General features: G+C 35.4%; 1 protein-coding gene and 1 pseudogene across 7 annotated transcripts in view; both read right to left on the bottom strand.

The window, feature by feature from the left end:
* Eda (ectodysplasin A) overlaps positions 1-16,255 on the bottom strand; it is a 583,517-nt gene that overhangs the window by 440,506 nt on the left and 126,756 nt on the right. Inside the window, exon 2 of one of the 7 annotated variants that reach the window (XR_010046582.1) lies at positions 13,447-13,514. The exons of the other annotated variants lie outside the window; for them this stretch is intronic. The gene's annotated coding sequence lies outside the window, so the exon portion shown is untranslated. The remainder of the gene's footprint in view (positions 1-13,446; positions 13,515-16,255) is intronic. 7 annotated transcript variants of the gene reach the window in all.
* LOC111757138 (calcyclin-binding protein-like) overlaps positions 1-16,255 on the bottom strand; it is a 48,687-nt pseudogene that overhangs the window by 2,148 nt on the left and 30,284 nt on the right.

The following is a 16,255-nucleotide window of genomic DNA, read 5'->3' as shown; positions in this document are numbered from 1 at the left end:
ATTTCTTTTTCCTCCTTTTTTTAATTTTAAAGAGAAAAAAAAACAATGACACAGAATTTCAAAACAAGGTAATAGGTTAATATATTGCATGTTGTTTTCTTCAAAGTAGTTGATCAGATTACAAGATATAGGCATGAAAAATTGATCAAATGATATAAGCACAAACCATTCTTTTCAATGAACTAAGAGAAATCAGTAGTATAAGTATCTTAGCTATCTTTTTTGGGGGGGTACTGAGAATTGAACTCATGACCTTGCACTTGCCAAGCAGACACTGTGATGCTGAGCTATATCCCCAGCCCTTACTCTAGCTATGTTTTATTTCTTAAGAATTATTGTTTTCCTAAAACAGATTTAATAAATTTATTCCACCTATTCAATTATATGCCTGATTACTTTCCTGTGGTTTCATTGTTTTTCTCTTATCTAAATCTCAAGGTTATCCACATATAAACTCTGAAACATTGCTCCATTTGAGTGCTGCTCAAAAGGTTTTCTGTCAGTTCTCATTTTGGCAGCCCATATACCAAAAAAAGGTTGTGTGTGGGTGATTAAGGTAACAGTAAAACAAAAGATAAGTATGTTTCTCACACCCCTTGGGGTAAGCACATTAACTAAGGTCAACATCTTTCCAACCAAAGGGATTAGCAAGAGGTAGATGAAGGAAGAAAGGAAGCCAAAGGTGACAAGGCTAACAATAACTTCTCTGCTTAGCTATCCTAACTAAATAACAAGCCTCTTTTCCTACACATATCAAAATCAATCAGACCCCCAAATAGTGGATGACACAGGTTAAACCATGTAGCAAATGACATACTGTCCTGGAAAGCAGCGCTGTAAATGCACTGTAATACTTTATTCTCTTCCGTGTCACTCAACTCTCAGACACAGTAGATCTAATCATATTCTGCTACCCAGTGATGGTGAACTATTTAGAGCTTTCAGTGATTACAAAAAGGCCATGGCACTGATAGAATTTTTGACATGCAGTTAGAAGACAGAATATAAAGTAAAGTGGGCTTTACTCTAAGGATGCGGAGAGAAACAGAAAGCCAGGCCCCCAGCGGTCATGGAGTTTCTCTTTACATCCTTAAAATAAAGGCCACTTTATTTTATATTCTGTCTTCTAACCATGCCAAAAACTCTTTCAGGCACATAGGTTCATCATCACTACTCTTCCCCAGTACACCATTTAACTTTATCCCTATAAATAAAATGAAGGCACAAGCAACAATATTTACTGAATAATTATAGTGACACACATTTCATCAACTAATATTTATAAAAATCCTGTGGGAAGTAGTAAAACTCATTTTTCTGAAGGGAAAACTGAATCTAAACAAAATTAATTGGAGAAATTCAAACAGCTTATAGGTTACAAATCTAGGTTATTTGATTTCAAAGCAACATGTGCTCAACCATTATACTTTCTTTGTGAAGCTTCCATACTCAGAGCACTGGGAAATATCACTACTTATCTACTGGACATTTTTGAGAAGTCCTATGATTTGAAGATTCATTAGGTCAATGGACCTTTCATTGCCCCATCTTTTCTAATTTTGATCTTCTTCAACACAGTTACTATACCTAATCAAGCCATTTTTCACTTGTATCTAAGATTCTTGTTGTTCAGATCTTTCCCTCAGACTCTTAAAGCATTAAATCATTCACATAATTTTTCATTTCTTGTATTTCCTAACTCAGCTCTTCTAGGTCAAGTACACTTATTACATTCTTTTCTTTCCCCTACTTATTTCTTGTTCAGGTTAATCCACAAACTTAAACAAATTTCAACCATTTTGTCAGAAAAAGATGGAGATAAAATCATGACTTAAAGAAGGACACAGCACTGGGGGTTATAGCTACATGGAAGAGTACTTGCTAGCATGCTCAAAGCCTGGTTTAATTTGCAGTACAGCTGAAAAATTAAAAATCCACTAAAATATTACAGAAAATATTTAATTGTATTCAACACTGGATCAGGAATTATGTAAAAACGAAAAGACAAAAAAATCAGCAAGCACCTCACCTAAAATTATAATCTAGTAGGGGCATAAAATACATACATGTGACCATTTTTTACACAAATCAGCACTAGAAATAGTTTTGAAGCACTACAAGAAGAGAGACAGAAGACTTCTCTATGGGATAACTGGGAAGCTGCAGACCATTCTATACTCTTGTTATTCTCACTTCATAGATATGAAGCTGAGGTACAAAAAGGACAGTATAGGGAAACAAAAGTTTTCAAAGGCCAAATACCTAAAATACTGGTAAATGGCAAATTTTCTATACATTATACTGAGTAGGTATGGCCATCTTAATGCATTAATGTAACAAGATAATTTTAACATCATGTGAAGTGTGGTAAGAACAACAAAGAAAGTCAATATTTATTGCTTCTGATCTATATTCTTCAAGATATTTCCTTTAAAACTCTTGCATTGTGCCAAGAACAAGTACTGGTGTCTAAATTGCAAGAAAAACTGATTTCTTCACTCAGCAATTTTGTTTTCCTTTAACAATATGGTGCAGCTCAATATGTGCCCTCCTCTTTTCCTCCTATAGGGTAGAAGAAGAGGAAGCAACATGCTCTTGGTTTCCAAGTTAGACTATTGTTTAACTCAAGAGTATGATTAGTTTTCCTTGAGAAAGAAAAACTTTTGTCACCTTTCGATAAATAAGCTTTACATAAAACCAGATAAAGACTATCTTTATAATTCTGTGCACAATGGTCCACAAGCTAGTCTACCTAAAAATTTGAACAGCAAATGTACAAAATGTTGATACATATTAATTAACAAATCAAATCAAGGTATGTAAGAACAAAATATCTATTATTACAAATGCTGTTTTATTTTTCCAGAAAATGGTCTCAAAGCAAATAGGTTAATAATGATATCATCATATAAATATTCAGAGTTGAAAAATAATTCTTGAATCAGTATGATTCTGCACTATTCTATTCTATGATTTCAGATATGCCTCTTATCTAAAAAATGCTTCCTCTGATCTGGCCATACTGTAATGAAAAACCTGAAAATAAAAATATGTAACAACTTCATGAAATATAATAACTAAATTATTAAAATATGTAACAACTTCATTCTATATTAACAGAAGTGTAATAACTAAATTAAAGAAAGACTGCACTGGACAGATAATGTCTGTCATTTGGCAGTTCAATTCTCTGTTCTCCTTTTTTTTGGCAGGGTGGAGGAACCTGGGATTGAACTCTAGACTGCATGCTTGCAAGGCAGGTACTTATGCCACTGAGCTAAATACCCAGCCCCTACATTTTTGTTTTTACACTACAATAAAAATTTAAAGTACATCATTCAGAGAGTAATAATGGTATACACACTGCACATTGTCATCCCCAAATCTGTGCTACACTTTAAAGGAGGAAATATACAACTGGTATGATGTCTAAGTAAGGTTACAAGAATGACGGAAAGCCTAAATGATGTGGGAGACTATGGCAGTGTCTCCCCTTGAATGCAGAACAACTGCTGCAATTTTGATTATATGGAGACCTATTTCCTTATACTGATATGTGGAGAGCTGGCTATGGTATTTCCTTCTTTCTTCAATTGGCTCTAAGCATTGAAAATAAGGCTGGATGAAGTACTGATTAGTAATCTCTAAAGCCATCAGACAGTCTCCTATTTCCTCCTATAGTGCTCTCTGTAAAAGATATGAGTACAACTGGGATGTTAGGATATGAACACATCGGGATGCTAGAGCCATTAGCTCCAGGAATGTCAACTGGGTATAAGCCTCAAGGTTATGACTCCCTAGAGCGCAGACATTTACATATCAGAAACTGAAGCCACAGCTACCAAAAACAATCCAGTTGCTACCTTAATTGAATTATGCAAATTGATCCTTCTGCATATCTTTATCTCTGCATTTTGCAGAGATGCTTTTCTCCCCACCTAGTTAGCCAGCTCAAGTTACTCACATAGTTCCCTACCATCCTCACTGAACTCATCCCTGAGCCACACCCTTCTACACAAGATAATACATTTTGAGAGAGGCCTAAGATCAGGGCCTTTGTCCACACATCCTCATGGGGATTAGACTTAGGCCCCCCTTGGCTGCCCTTCACTTGGAATATGTCTTGGTGTCTACTCTTACCATGGATTGCATTGGTGGCCCTAGACTGGAATTAACTTGCTGGGATTCCAGTAACATCTCAATGGATTACAAATATAACTTTTTGGATTGTGAGGAAAATTAGAAAAACGATTATAATACTTGGATGACTGTACACAATATTTAGGTTTACAATAAATATCATTCACACAAGAAACAATTTTTTTAAAAAATAGGAACGTTTAACATATAGGTAAAATTAGGAGGAATCATAAGAACTATCTTAAAAGCAAAGATCTGAAAAACTTATATAATCTTATTCACCTCTTAACTAGATTGAAATTTCTCATCTATAAAATGAAGGGAATGAATTTAAAAATGTCTATATTTTCCTATTCCAATAGTCCATGACTTAGTTGTAACTATAAAGAATTAGATTTTTACTCAACATTTCCCAACTAGTAACTAAATTTTTCAAATAATGGAAATATTTTCATCAAAAAACAAAGCAAACAAACAAAAACAGGACTGTAAATAGACCATCCTTTAAGATTATTGGACAGGCCACAGCTTCCTGTCAGGAACAGTGAGGTGGGCCGAGCCGTGGAACCCTGGCCCAGCCTGGCAGACCTCTCTCTCTTACCTGGGGGCCACACTGCACCTTCCTGCAAGGAACAGTGAGGTGGGCCTAGCCACGGGACCCTGTGCCCAGGCTAGCGGTCCTCTCTCTCTACCCTGGGGGCCACACCGCAGCTCCTGCCGAGAAGAGTGAGGTGGGCCGAGCAGCGGGACCCCGTTCCAGCCTTGCCGACCACCCTCTCTAACCGGAGGGCACACAGCAGCTGCCCAACCTGAAGGAAGGCACTGGGCTAAGCTGTGGGAAACAGCTCCAACACTACTGCCACTGCCTGGAGGAGGGAGCAGCCCTGCTGAGGAGGGAAGCTTTGCTGCCACAGCAGGGAGCTGTATATCTTACAGAGGCTTGAGGTCTACCTGAGAGGAGCCTGGCAATCTTGCCTTAATCCAGGGGCTTCGCTGCCCAAGGAGGGAGCTACACTACCAGAGGAGTCCCAGGAGTCCAGAACATAAGAGACAATTTCCAACACACCCATGGGAAGCTTGGAACAACACTGGAAGCTCAAAAATATAGGAAAATGACAAAATAAAGTGAAAGAGTTGCCGGCCCAGATGGAACACTGTAACCAGAAAAGGCTGCAGCTAAACTCCTCCCCCCTGCCCCCTATGCACTTGATTGTAACCCTATATCCCCATCCTTAAGGACCTGTGCGCCAATGAGATACCTGTGCATCTCTAATGGCCTTTGGGGCACTGCCCTAAGCTTAGGCTATTTAGATTCCCCCACGCCACGTGTCCGAGGGAGTTCGCCAGAGGGAGTTCGCCAGAGAGAGAGAGAGCTCGCTAGATTCCAGTGGCCAGCGCCGGCCAGCGCGCCAGTCTCCACTCCCCGTGTTCCCGGAGAGACCACAGCCTGGCCCCGGGCTCGGTGCAGAGATGCTGCGCCCCGGGCCGGCGGCGGGGGGCCCCCTCCCCGCATTCCCGGAATAAAGCCACCGCTGACCACTACTTTCATGGCCGTCCGCTCCATTCCTCCCACGGACTTCTCTTTCCGCCTCTCCCTTCTCTCAGACCTAACGGAAAGACCAACATGCAATTTCAAACATCCAGCCCATCCCAAGAAACCCTAGGAACCTTGTACATAGAAGAAAATATATGCCACATACCTGAAATACTTGAAATAATAGTAACCAAAATAAAGAAGCAACTCTGGGAAGCCTTAAAGGAATTCAAACCAGAAATAATCTCGCAGGTAAAAGAAGAAATAAGAAAAGAAATGAAGCAGATGCTGAACATATCTAAAGAAGACAGAGTTAAAAAATTGGAGGAACTAAACAAAAAGATAGAATCCCTGGATGAATAATATAAGAAACAAACAGAATATATAAAGCAGACGCAAAGAGATATACAAGAAATCAAAAACTCCATCAAAAGTTGTAAAAACCACCTCAATGAATGTGAAGATAGAATTTCAGACCCCGAAGACAAGATTGCAGCCAGTGAACAGGAAAGGAAAGATCTTTTAAAAATAACAAAAAATCAGGAAATAACAACTGAACACATGCAAGATGACATAAAGAGGAACAACATAAGGTTGAGAGGCACAAATGAAAAAGAAGGGGACAATATAAAGGACGTCAAGAGGATATTTAGAGAAGTAATAGCTGAAAATTTCCCAAACTTGAGATTGAAAACTGATATCAAGATAAATGAAGATATAGAACTCCAAATAGCCATAACCAAAATAAAACTACACCCAGACATATAATAATGGCCATCACAGAAATCAAAGAATAGAATATTAAAAGCTGTCAGAGAGAAAAGATAGATCACCTATAAAGGAAAATCTATCAGAATTACAGCAGACTTCTCAGCACAAACAATAAAGTAAGGAGAGCATGGAGTAAAGTATTTCAGATACTAAAGGAAAATGATTTCCAACCTAGGCTGATGGACCCTGCAAAACTGTCCTTCAAAATTGATGGAGAAATAAGATACTTCCATGATAAAGAACACCTGAAAAACTTCATGATCACCAAGCCAACCCTGCAAAGAACACTGAAAGACAGCCTAGATACATTTAGGAAAAAACCACTAAACAAAGCAGACAATTAAACAGAGAAGAAAGATAAAGATGCAACTGCAGAAAGATAACATGTCAACAATAAACCAACATATAACAGCTATAACCATTAATGTAAAAGGTCTCAGTGCACCAATTAAAAGAAAAAGACTGGTATAATGGATCAAGAAACAAAATCCAATCATAAGCTGTCTCTAAGAATGCCATCTAATCCAAAACGAAACTCACAGATTAAAAGTCAAAGGATGGAAAACAATACTTCATGCAACAGGAACAAAAAAAAAAGTGGGGGTAGCTATTCTGTTTGCAGACAATGTGAACTTCAAGCCAATAATGATCAGAATGGATAAAAAAGGTCACTACATACTGGTTAAGGGAAAACTACAAGCGAAGATATAACTATCTTAAATATATATGCACCAAATTCCAGAGCACCCAGTTATATAAAACAAGTATTAACAGAAATGAAAAACCAAATTAGCAGTAACAAAATTCTAACAGATCTTAACACACCATTGACACCAATGAACAGATCAACCAGACAGAAAATCAGCAAAGAACTGAATCACACCTGTGAACAAATGGACTTGATAGACATATACAGAGTATTCCACCCAACAACAACAATAGAATACACAATCTTCTCAGCAGTACATGGGTCATTCTCTAAAACAGACCATATATTAACTCACAGAACATATTTAAATAAATGCAAAAGGGTTGAAATTATCCCTTGTATGCTATTGGATCATAGCGCTATGAAATTAGAAATTAATGATAAAAGATACTGCAAAAATCCCCCAAGCACATGGAAACTGAATAACACACTCTTGAGTAATCAGTGGGTCATAGAGGAAATTAAAGAAGAAATTAAACAATACCTACAACAAATGAAAACACAAATACAACTTATGGGAATTTGTGGGATGCAATGAAAGCTGTCCTCAGAGGAAAATTTATTGCACTGAGTTCACACATCAGGAAAACAGAATGAATAGAAATAAATAACCTGAAGTTACACCTCAAACATCTATAGAAATAAGAGCGAGTCAAGCACAGAGCCAAAAGAAGAGAAGAAATTATAAAAATCAGAGCAGAAATCAATGCAATAGCGACTAAAAAAACAATCCAAAAAAATCAATCAAAGAGTTGGTTCTTTGAAAGACTAAATAAAATCGATAAGCCCCTAGCCAATCTTATCTTTAAAAAGGGAAGAAAAAGCTCAAATTCATGCAATAAGGCATGAAAAAGGCGAAATCACTACAACTCTATAGAAATACAGATCATCAACACCTATTTCGAAAACCTCTACTCTCAAAGGTTCGACAACACAGAGTAAACAGACAGGTTCCTAGAAGCATGTGAAGTACCAAAGGTGGGTCAGGAAGATGTAAAATTGCTGAATAACCCAACTTCTATTAATGAAATTGAAAGCATAATTAAATCTTTACCTACAAAGAAGAGCTCAGGCCCAGATGGATTCACTGCAGAATTCTACAAGAAATACAAAGAAGACCTAATGCCAACACTCCTCAAACTCTTCAATGGAACTGAAAGAGAAGCAGTGCTTCCTAAATCGTTCCTAGAAGCAAATATTACTCTAGCCCCAAAACTTGAGAAGGATACACCTGAAAAAGAGAACTATGGACGAATCTCCCTAATGAACACAGATGCAAAAATCCTCAATAAAATATTGGCAAATAGGATGCAGGAAATCATCAGGAAAATCATACACCATGATCAAGTAGGATTCATCCCAGGCATGCAGGGGTGTTTCAATATACGTAAATCAATAAATGTAATCCACTATATCAATAGAGCCAAAAGTAAGAATCACATGATCATTGCTATAGATGCAGAAAAAGCTTTTGATAAAGTCCAGCATTCAGTTATGATAAAAACCTTGCAGAAAATTGGAATGGATGGTCTTTACCTCAATATAATAAAGGCCATCCATGACAAACCAACAACCAATATCATACTAAATGGCCGAAGACAAGGATGTCCCTTATCACCACTCCTAATTTAATATAGTACTGGAAATAAAAGCCAGAGCAATTAGACAAGAGAGAGAAATAAAAGGTGTAAAGATAGGAAAAAAAGAAGTTAAATTATCATTATTTGCAGATGACATGATACTCTACATAGAAGATCCCCAAAGCTCCATTGAAAGACTCCCAGATATAATAAATAAATTCAGTAATGTAGCTGGATACAAAATCAACACAAAAATCAATAGCAGTCCTATACACTAACAACAACATCACAGAGAGAGAAATAAGAGAAGCCACACCCTTCACACTAGCAACCAAAAAAATGAAATACTTAGGAATTACTCTCACGAAAGAAGTGAAAGACCTATACAGGGAAAATTATAATACGCTGAAAAATGAAACTGAAGATGATCTCAGAAAATGGAAAGACATCCCTTGCTCATGGATAGGAAGAATAAATATTGTGAAAATGGCCATTCTCCCAAAACTGTTATACAGATTCAATGAAATCCCAATAAAAGTACCATCAACATACCTCATAGATCTTGAGAAATCACTTCTAAAATTCATCTGGAGCAAGAAGAGACCTAGGATAGCAAGGACAGTTCTAAGCAGCAAAGGCAAGGCAGGAGGCATCACAATCCCTGACTTGAAGTAATACTACAAAGTAACTGTAGTAAAATCAACATGGTACTGGAACCAAAACAGAGCTGAAGATAAACTGGAATAGATTAGAAGATACAACCACAAGTACAAACACACTCAATCACCTTATCTTTGATAAAGGGGCCAAACATGTTCACTGGAAGAACGACAGTCTCTTTAATAAATGGTGTTGGAAAAACTGGCTCTCCATATGCCGAAAACTAAAACTAGACCCATGCCTATCACCATGTACTAAAACAAAATCTAAATGGATCAAAGATATAAATATTAAAACAGAAACACTAAATCTATTTGAAGACAAATTGGGTAAAAACCTTGAAGATATAGAAGTAGGTAGAGAATTCAGGAACAGGACTCAAACCACATTGGAAATTCTTCCCAGAGTCAATAATTGGAATCACCTCTTATTAAAAAATTTCTGCACGTCAAAAGAAATCTCCAGCATAGGGAAAAGAAAACCCACAAACTGGGAAAAAATCTTAGTGAACTGCCCCTCAGACAAAGGACTTCTGTCGAAAACATATAAAGAATTTTTAAAAAATCAGACCCCCAAAACTCAAAGACCCAATCCAAAAATGGGCATCTGAGTTGAATACACAATTCTCAGATGAAGAAATACAAATGGAAAATAAATACATGAAAAAATGTTCATCATCATTAGTCATTAGAGAAATGCAAATTAAAACCAAACTGAGATTTCATCTCACTCCTGAAAGAATGGTCAAGATCAAGAAAACCAACAACAACAAATGCTGCAGAGGCTGTGGGGAAAAAGGAACTCTCCTACACTGTTGGTGGGAGTGTAGACTGGTGCAACCATTGTGGAGGTCAGTCTGGAGATTTCTCAGAAAGCTGGGATTGGAAGCCCCATTTGGCCCAGCTATTCCACTTCTAGGGATATTCCCAGAAGAATTGAAAGCATCATACCACAGTGATATATGTGCACCCATGTTTATAGCAGCACAATTTGTAATAGCCAGACCTTGGAAGCAACCTAAGTGTCCATCAACTGAGAAATGGATAAAAAAAGTTGTGGTATTTTTATATAAAGAATGATCACATTGAGATATTTATAAATAAATGGACACAACTTGAGACCATACTCATAACTGAAATAAATCAAACTCACATGTATAAATACTGAAGTTTCCCTAGTATAAAAAATGATAAGAATACATAAAAGTATGTGGTAATCGTGATTCCCAGTCATATTGGTTTGAAGCCATATAATGTTTTCTCTCATTAATTGGAATGGTTTTAATCTGGGTTGTTCGATTTTAGTATCTGTGATAGTACGAATAGCTATTTTGAAGAAAACAAGACATCATAATCACTAGTGCTGATTTAATTTGTTGTTTTGATGTCCCATTAAGCTGTTGTTCATCTGTTTCCATTGGTTTTAACATGTTGTATCTTACTGTATTTTACTATATGCAATAGTATAAACAAAATTTTTTATAGGCATTGGGATATTATAGAAACCGCTGTTCGTTTTCTGTTAGCTGGTTTTAAATACCCTGTAATTCTTTCATTGTCCTGAATGGCTTCACACTGTCTTGATATGTTTGGTGCTATAGTATATGAAGTTATACTCAAATAATTCAAGGAAAGATACACTGTGGTGACTACTATTATGTCAGGTTATCTGGTGGTGAAACACAATGATGCTTAAATTGTTCGGTTCTGACCAGTGTTGTTCTGTTACTATGTCTCTTTTATCTCAATCTCACCCCTTTTTTAAAAATTAATTTATTTTTTCGTATTTTTTAATTAAGGGAAAACTAACTTTAAAAATAGCGGGATATATTATAGTAACATTTTTGTTTTTCTATTAACCTGATTTGAACTCCAGTATTGCTCTCCCCATCTTGTTCTACCTGATTTTACTATATTCTGTTTTGTTTGATAGTATCAAGTTTGAGGGTATAGGCAACCACTTTGAAGACAATAAGATTTACTATGATGCCCATTATGGTTTGACTATTATCTTCTTTTGAAGTCCTGTAAGGTCTCCAGTGTAGGTTTTATTGGTCTTGTTCTGTACTGTTTGGGTCAATTCTATTATACCTGATGATATAGGCAGCTCAATTTAAAAATAGCAAGAGGCACAATGGTAACCACTTTTGATCACCTGATAGTCTATTTTTGTATCATGTACGAAGCCCATCCTTCTGTTCTAACTGACTCTGTTTTGTTTTGTCACATTTGCTTTTGTTCTCTTCAAAAAAAAGTAAGAACAACTGTGGGAGTAAGAAAAGCCAAAAAGTGTAATTGTTTTTGTAAAAAAAGGGAAGAAAAGAAAGTTGTCTAAAGGATATAACTGCATGTATGTTTAAATGTGTAGGATAGAAAAACGTATTACTCAGTTTTTGTTGGCTCATTGAACAGAACTGTCTGCAATCTCACTGTACGAATGTCCACTTTGTATGCTTTAATTTTGTAATTTGGACAACTGTTTCTTAGATGAGAATATGTAATCTATTAACTAGTGATTGCTTACTGTATATTTTTTTCTTGAAATTCTGTATTACTTGTACGCTCTTACTCCTTTGCTTTTTTTCCTTTCTTTTTTTATCTTTAAATAAAAAAAGATTATTGGACAGAATATAAAACAATTTTTGAGGAATACTATAAAGTATACTGGCAGTGCAGTCAGTATGAGTAATGCATTGAGGAATATAATGTATTGAGGAATGCATTCTGAAATAGAACTTGTGTATAAAACCTACACTTACCACTTCTTAGCTATGTAAATCTAGTTAGGTAAACTGTCTACATCTTTTTCATTTTTAAAAATGTAGATAATCAAGGGGCCAGAGATTTAACTCAGTAGCATAAATGCCTGTTTGACAAGCACGAGGTCATGAGTTTGAGCCCCGGTACCAAAAACAAAAAATGTAGATAATCAAAACTTTTTCTAAGAATTGTTGTAAAAATTAAATGATGTACTTATCAATTTGTTTATCACACAATGAAATCTCAATAAATGTTTGCTATCATTATTATTGACTGAGACTAGAGGACCTTTAAAATATCTTTCAGTTCTAAGAACTTTTGGTTCTATAAATATACTTTGATAACATCATCAAAGCAGATGTAAGTCTTATGCTTAAAATGGATAATTTCTTCATCAAGTGGAATCATTTTCCTGTCATGACAATATTGTGCCAGTCAACAAGGTTTTCAGAGATACCTTTTTGCTCAAATATATTGTATACCACCATTTAAAAAGAGTTCTAATAATTTTGCAGTGGTTCTTGTTCAATATGTTATAATCCTACTAAATTATCAGAGCTCTTAAATGTTCATTAAAAGGTCAGAATTTCTTTCAAAAACATTATAGTTATCTGATGTTTGATACGTGCTTTAATGAAAAGAAAAAAATAAAGAAGAAAAAAATTATCTTTAAAAATATTTAATAGAAAAATTTGAACTACATTCTTAGTCACTATGCTATACTGGTTTTCAATTATCTGTTTACCTTTTTTTTTTGAGGCAAGTTTTCACTATGTAGTTAAGACTGTTTTGAACTCACTATTTAGCCTTTGAACTCACTGTGATCCTCCTGCCTCAGTGTCTGAGTGCTAGGATTACAGGTGTGTGCCATGAGGCCCATAAAAAACTTTGGTACAGCAAAAAATATAGACACATGAAAGAAAGAACATTACTACTATTCATACAGATGTAACTAGAATTATGAGGAAATAATTTAAACAACTTTGCACATAGGTTGAATAATCGAAATGAAATAGAAAGATCCCTAAAAAGATAAAAACTACTAAAACTGATCCAGTAAGAAATAGAAAATGTTGATGGACCCAAAAAACATTGACTTAGCAGTCAAAAACTCTCACAAAGAAAAGTCTAGGCTCAGGTAACTTCACTTATGAATTAAAGTAAAAACTCAAAGAGCAATTAACACCTATCCTAGCCAGACATACTAGTATGTACTTGTAATTTCAGGTACTCATTGGAGTTCAAAATCAACTTACATAATGAAATGAGACCTTGTCTCAAAATAAAACTTACAATATGGCTGGAGATGTAGCAGAGTAGTACAGAGCTTGCTGGTACAGAGCTGGGTTCAATGCCTAGTACTGTGAAAGGATAATAATAACAATAATAAGTATAAAAACCATCTTCCACAAACTCAAGAAATATTAAGGGGAAAATACTTCCATCTTATTCTATGAGGTATTACTCTGATATCAAAACCAGACCAAGACATCAGAAGAAAACCACAGACCAATATTTGTTGCTAGAGTCATAAAATTTGTAACAAAATACTTTGAAATAGAATCTAGAAATATGTAAAAAACAGTTATTAGCCATGACCAAGTGGAATTTATCCAAGGAATGCAAGATTGGTCAAATATCAGAAAAAGAATTAATGCAATACATTCTATGAACAAAGGGGCAAAAAGTCAATAAATATCTCAATAGATGCATTACCAATGTTGACAAAAGCCTGAGGGGGTGGCACGTGTGTGTAATTCAGCACTGAGGAGGCTGAGGTAAGAGAATCCCTACGAGTTCTAGGTCAGCTTGTGTTACAAAGTGAGTTCGAGACCAGCCTCTACTGCATAGTAAAACCCTGTCTCAAAAAGAACAAAAAAATGTTGATGAGTTTAATATTCTCCATCATGATAAAAAATATTTCATCTGGGGATGATGGTATTCACCTACAATTACAGTACTCTGAGAGGCTGAGACAAAAAGACTGCAATTTAGTAACTTAGTGAAACCATGACACAAAAAATTTAAAAATATTGGGAATGCAGCCTAGTGCAATGGCCCTGGATTTAACACCCAGTACCACAAAATAGGTAAGTACATAAACAAATGAAAAGAGAAATAAAATATTTAGGTATAAGCTTGACAATAATATGTAACTTGCAGTAAAACTACAAAACCTATTTTAAAGAATGTAAATAAGGTTTAAATAAATGTCATTTAACATTCGTAGGTTAAAATATAATATTGTTAAAATGGTCATACCCCTTAAATTGATCTAAAGATCCCACATAACCTGTCAAAATCTCAGACAGAGTCTATAGAAACTGATAAATCGACTTTAAAATTCACATGGAAATTCAAAGTGCACAGAACACTCAAAACAATCTTTATAAACACAAAATTAGATCATTCATACTTTCTGATTTCAAAACTGACTGAAAAGCTACAAAGTAATCAAGAGAATGTGGTCCTGGCAAACAGATACACAGAGATCAACAGTACTGTCATAAGGATATACAGATCAAAACAGAAGCCTTGAAAGTGCAGATATAAGCTCTTAAACACTTATAATCAACTGAATTTTTTACAAGGGTGCCAAAACAATTCAATACAGTAAAACTATCTTCAAACAAATGCTACTGTGACAATTGGATGACCACATGGAAAAGAATGAAGCTAGGCTTTTTCCTCATACCACACAAAAAATGAAATTAAAATGTGTAAAAGATCTAACTATAAAACCTGGAGGAAGCTGGGTGTAATGGTGTATGCCTGTAATCCCAGCACTCAGTAGGCTGAAGCAGAGGACTGCTGCAAGTTCAAGGCCAACCTGTGCTACACAGTGAGCTGGAGGCCAACTGGGACTCCATTGTGAGATACTGTTTCAAAAAAAAAAAACTAAACAAAATAAAACCAGAGAAGATCCAAAATATGTAAAATTCCTAGCATTCAATAATTAAAAGGTAAATAACTCAACTGAAAACCAAGGAAATAATTTGAATAGAAATTAACCCAGAAAAGATATATGGATAGACAATGATCACATGCAAAGAGATACAGCATCATTAGTTTTAGAGAAAAACAGATCAAAACCACAATTGAAATGCCACTTCAAAATCACTAGGATGGATACAATCAAAGAAAAATAGAGTAACTGGAACATCTTCATGTTGAAGTGGGGAATATAATATGATAGGATCACTTGGAAAATAGCCTAGCAGCTCATCAAAAAGTTAAACATAAAGTTTCCATGACTCAATAATTCCACTAAGTATTCACTAAAGAAAACTGAAAACAAATGCCCACATTAAAACATGTAAACAGGCTGGGGATTTAGCTCAGCGGCATAAGTGCCTGCCTTGCAAGCAGGCAGTCCTGAGTTTGATTCCCAGTATCTAAAACAAAAAACAAAAAAACAAAAAAACAACAACAACAAAAAAAACCACACATGTAAACAAATGTACATGGCAGAATTAGTCAAAGTAGCCAAAAGTGGGAATAAGTCAAATACCTATCACTGGTAAATAAATAAAATGTGATATATCTATCCATATTTTAGAATATCATACAATCATACAACAAATGAAATATAGATTTATTTCATAGTATGGAAGAAGCTTAAAAATATTATGCTAATTGAAAAAGCCAATCATAAAAGAGCACATCCTAAATGATTCCATTTAAATGAAATCTCCAGAATGGTCCCAACTACAGAGACCAAAAGTATAGCATTAATTCTGGAACTGGATGAAAGGCAAGTTCAATAGAAATGGGAGTGATTGCTTATGGATAAAGGGCTTCTTTTTATGATTCTAAGATTGCCCAACTATTAACTTATATGCTTAATTGGCTGAAGTGTACATGAACGTCTTAATATAGATACTTTTTTTCACCTGGATTAAGGCAACAAGACCAAACTATACTAACAGTCATTGTGTTCTTTACCATTGCACACTTGCAGAAAAAGAATTAACATTTCACTTAATGTTTTTGATGAATCCATAGAATTTACAGTTATTTTTCAATAAAATGCTATTTGTGATAACAAGTACTGAGATTATTGTTATTGTGAAATCATCTAGTAAATTTTTCCCTCTTTAGG

Source organism: Cavia porcellus, unplaced genomic scaffold, assembly GCF_034190915.1.
Source record: "Cavia porcellus strain 051 isolate PalLab524CR breed Dunkin Hartley unplaced genomic scaffold, mCavPor4.1 scaffold_3, whole genome shotgun sequence".
NCBI lineage: Eukaryota > Metazoa > Chordata > Mammalia > Rodentia > Caviidae > Cavia > Cavia porcellus.
This window is presented reverse-complemented; position numbering and strand designations above follow the sequence as displayed.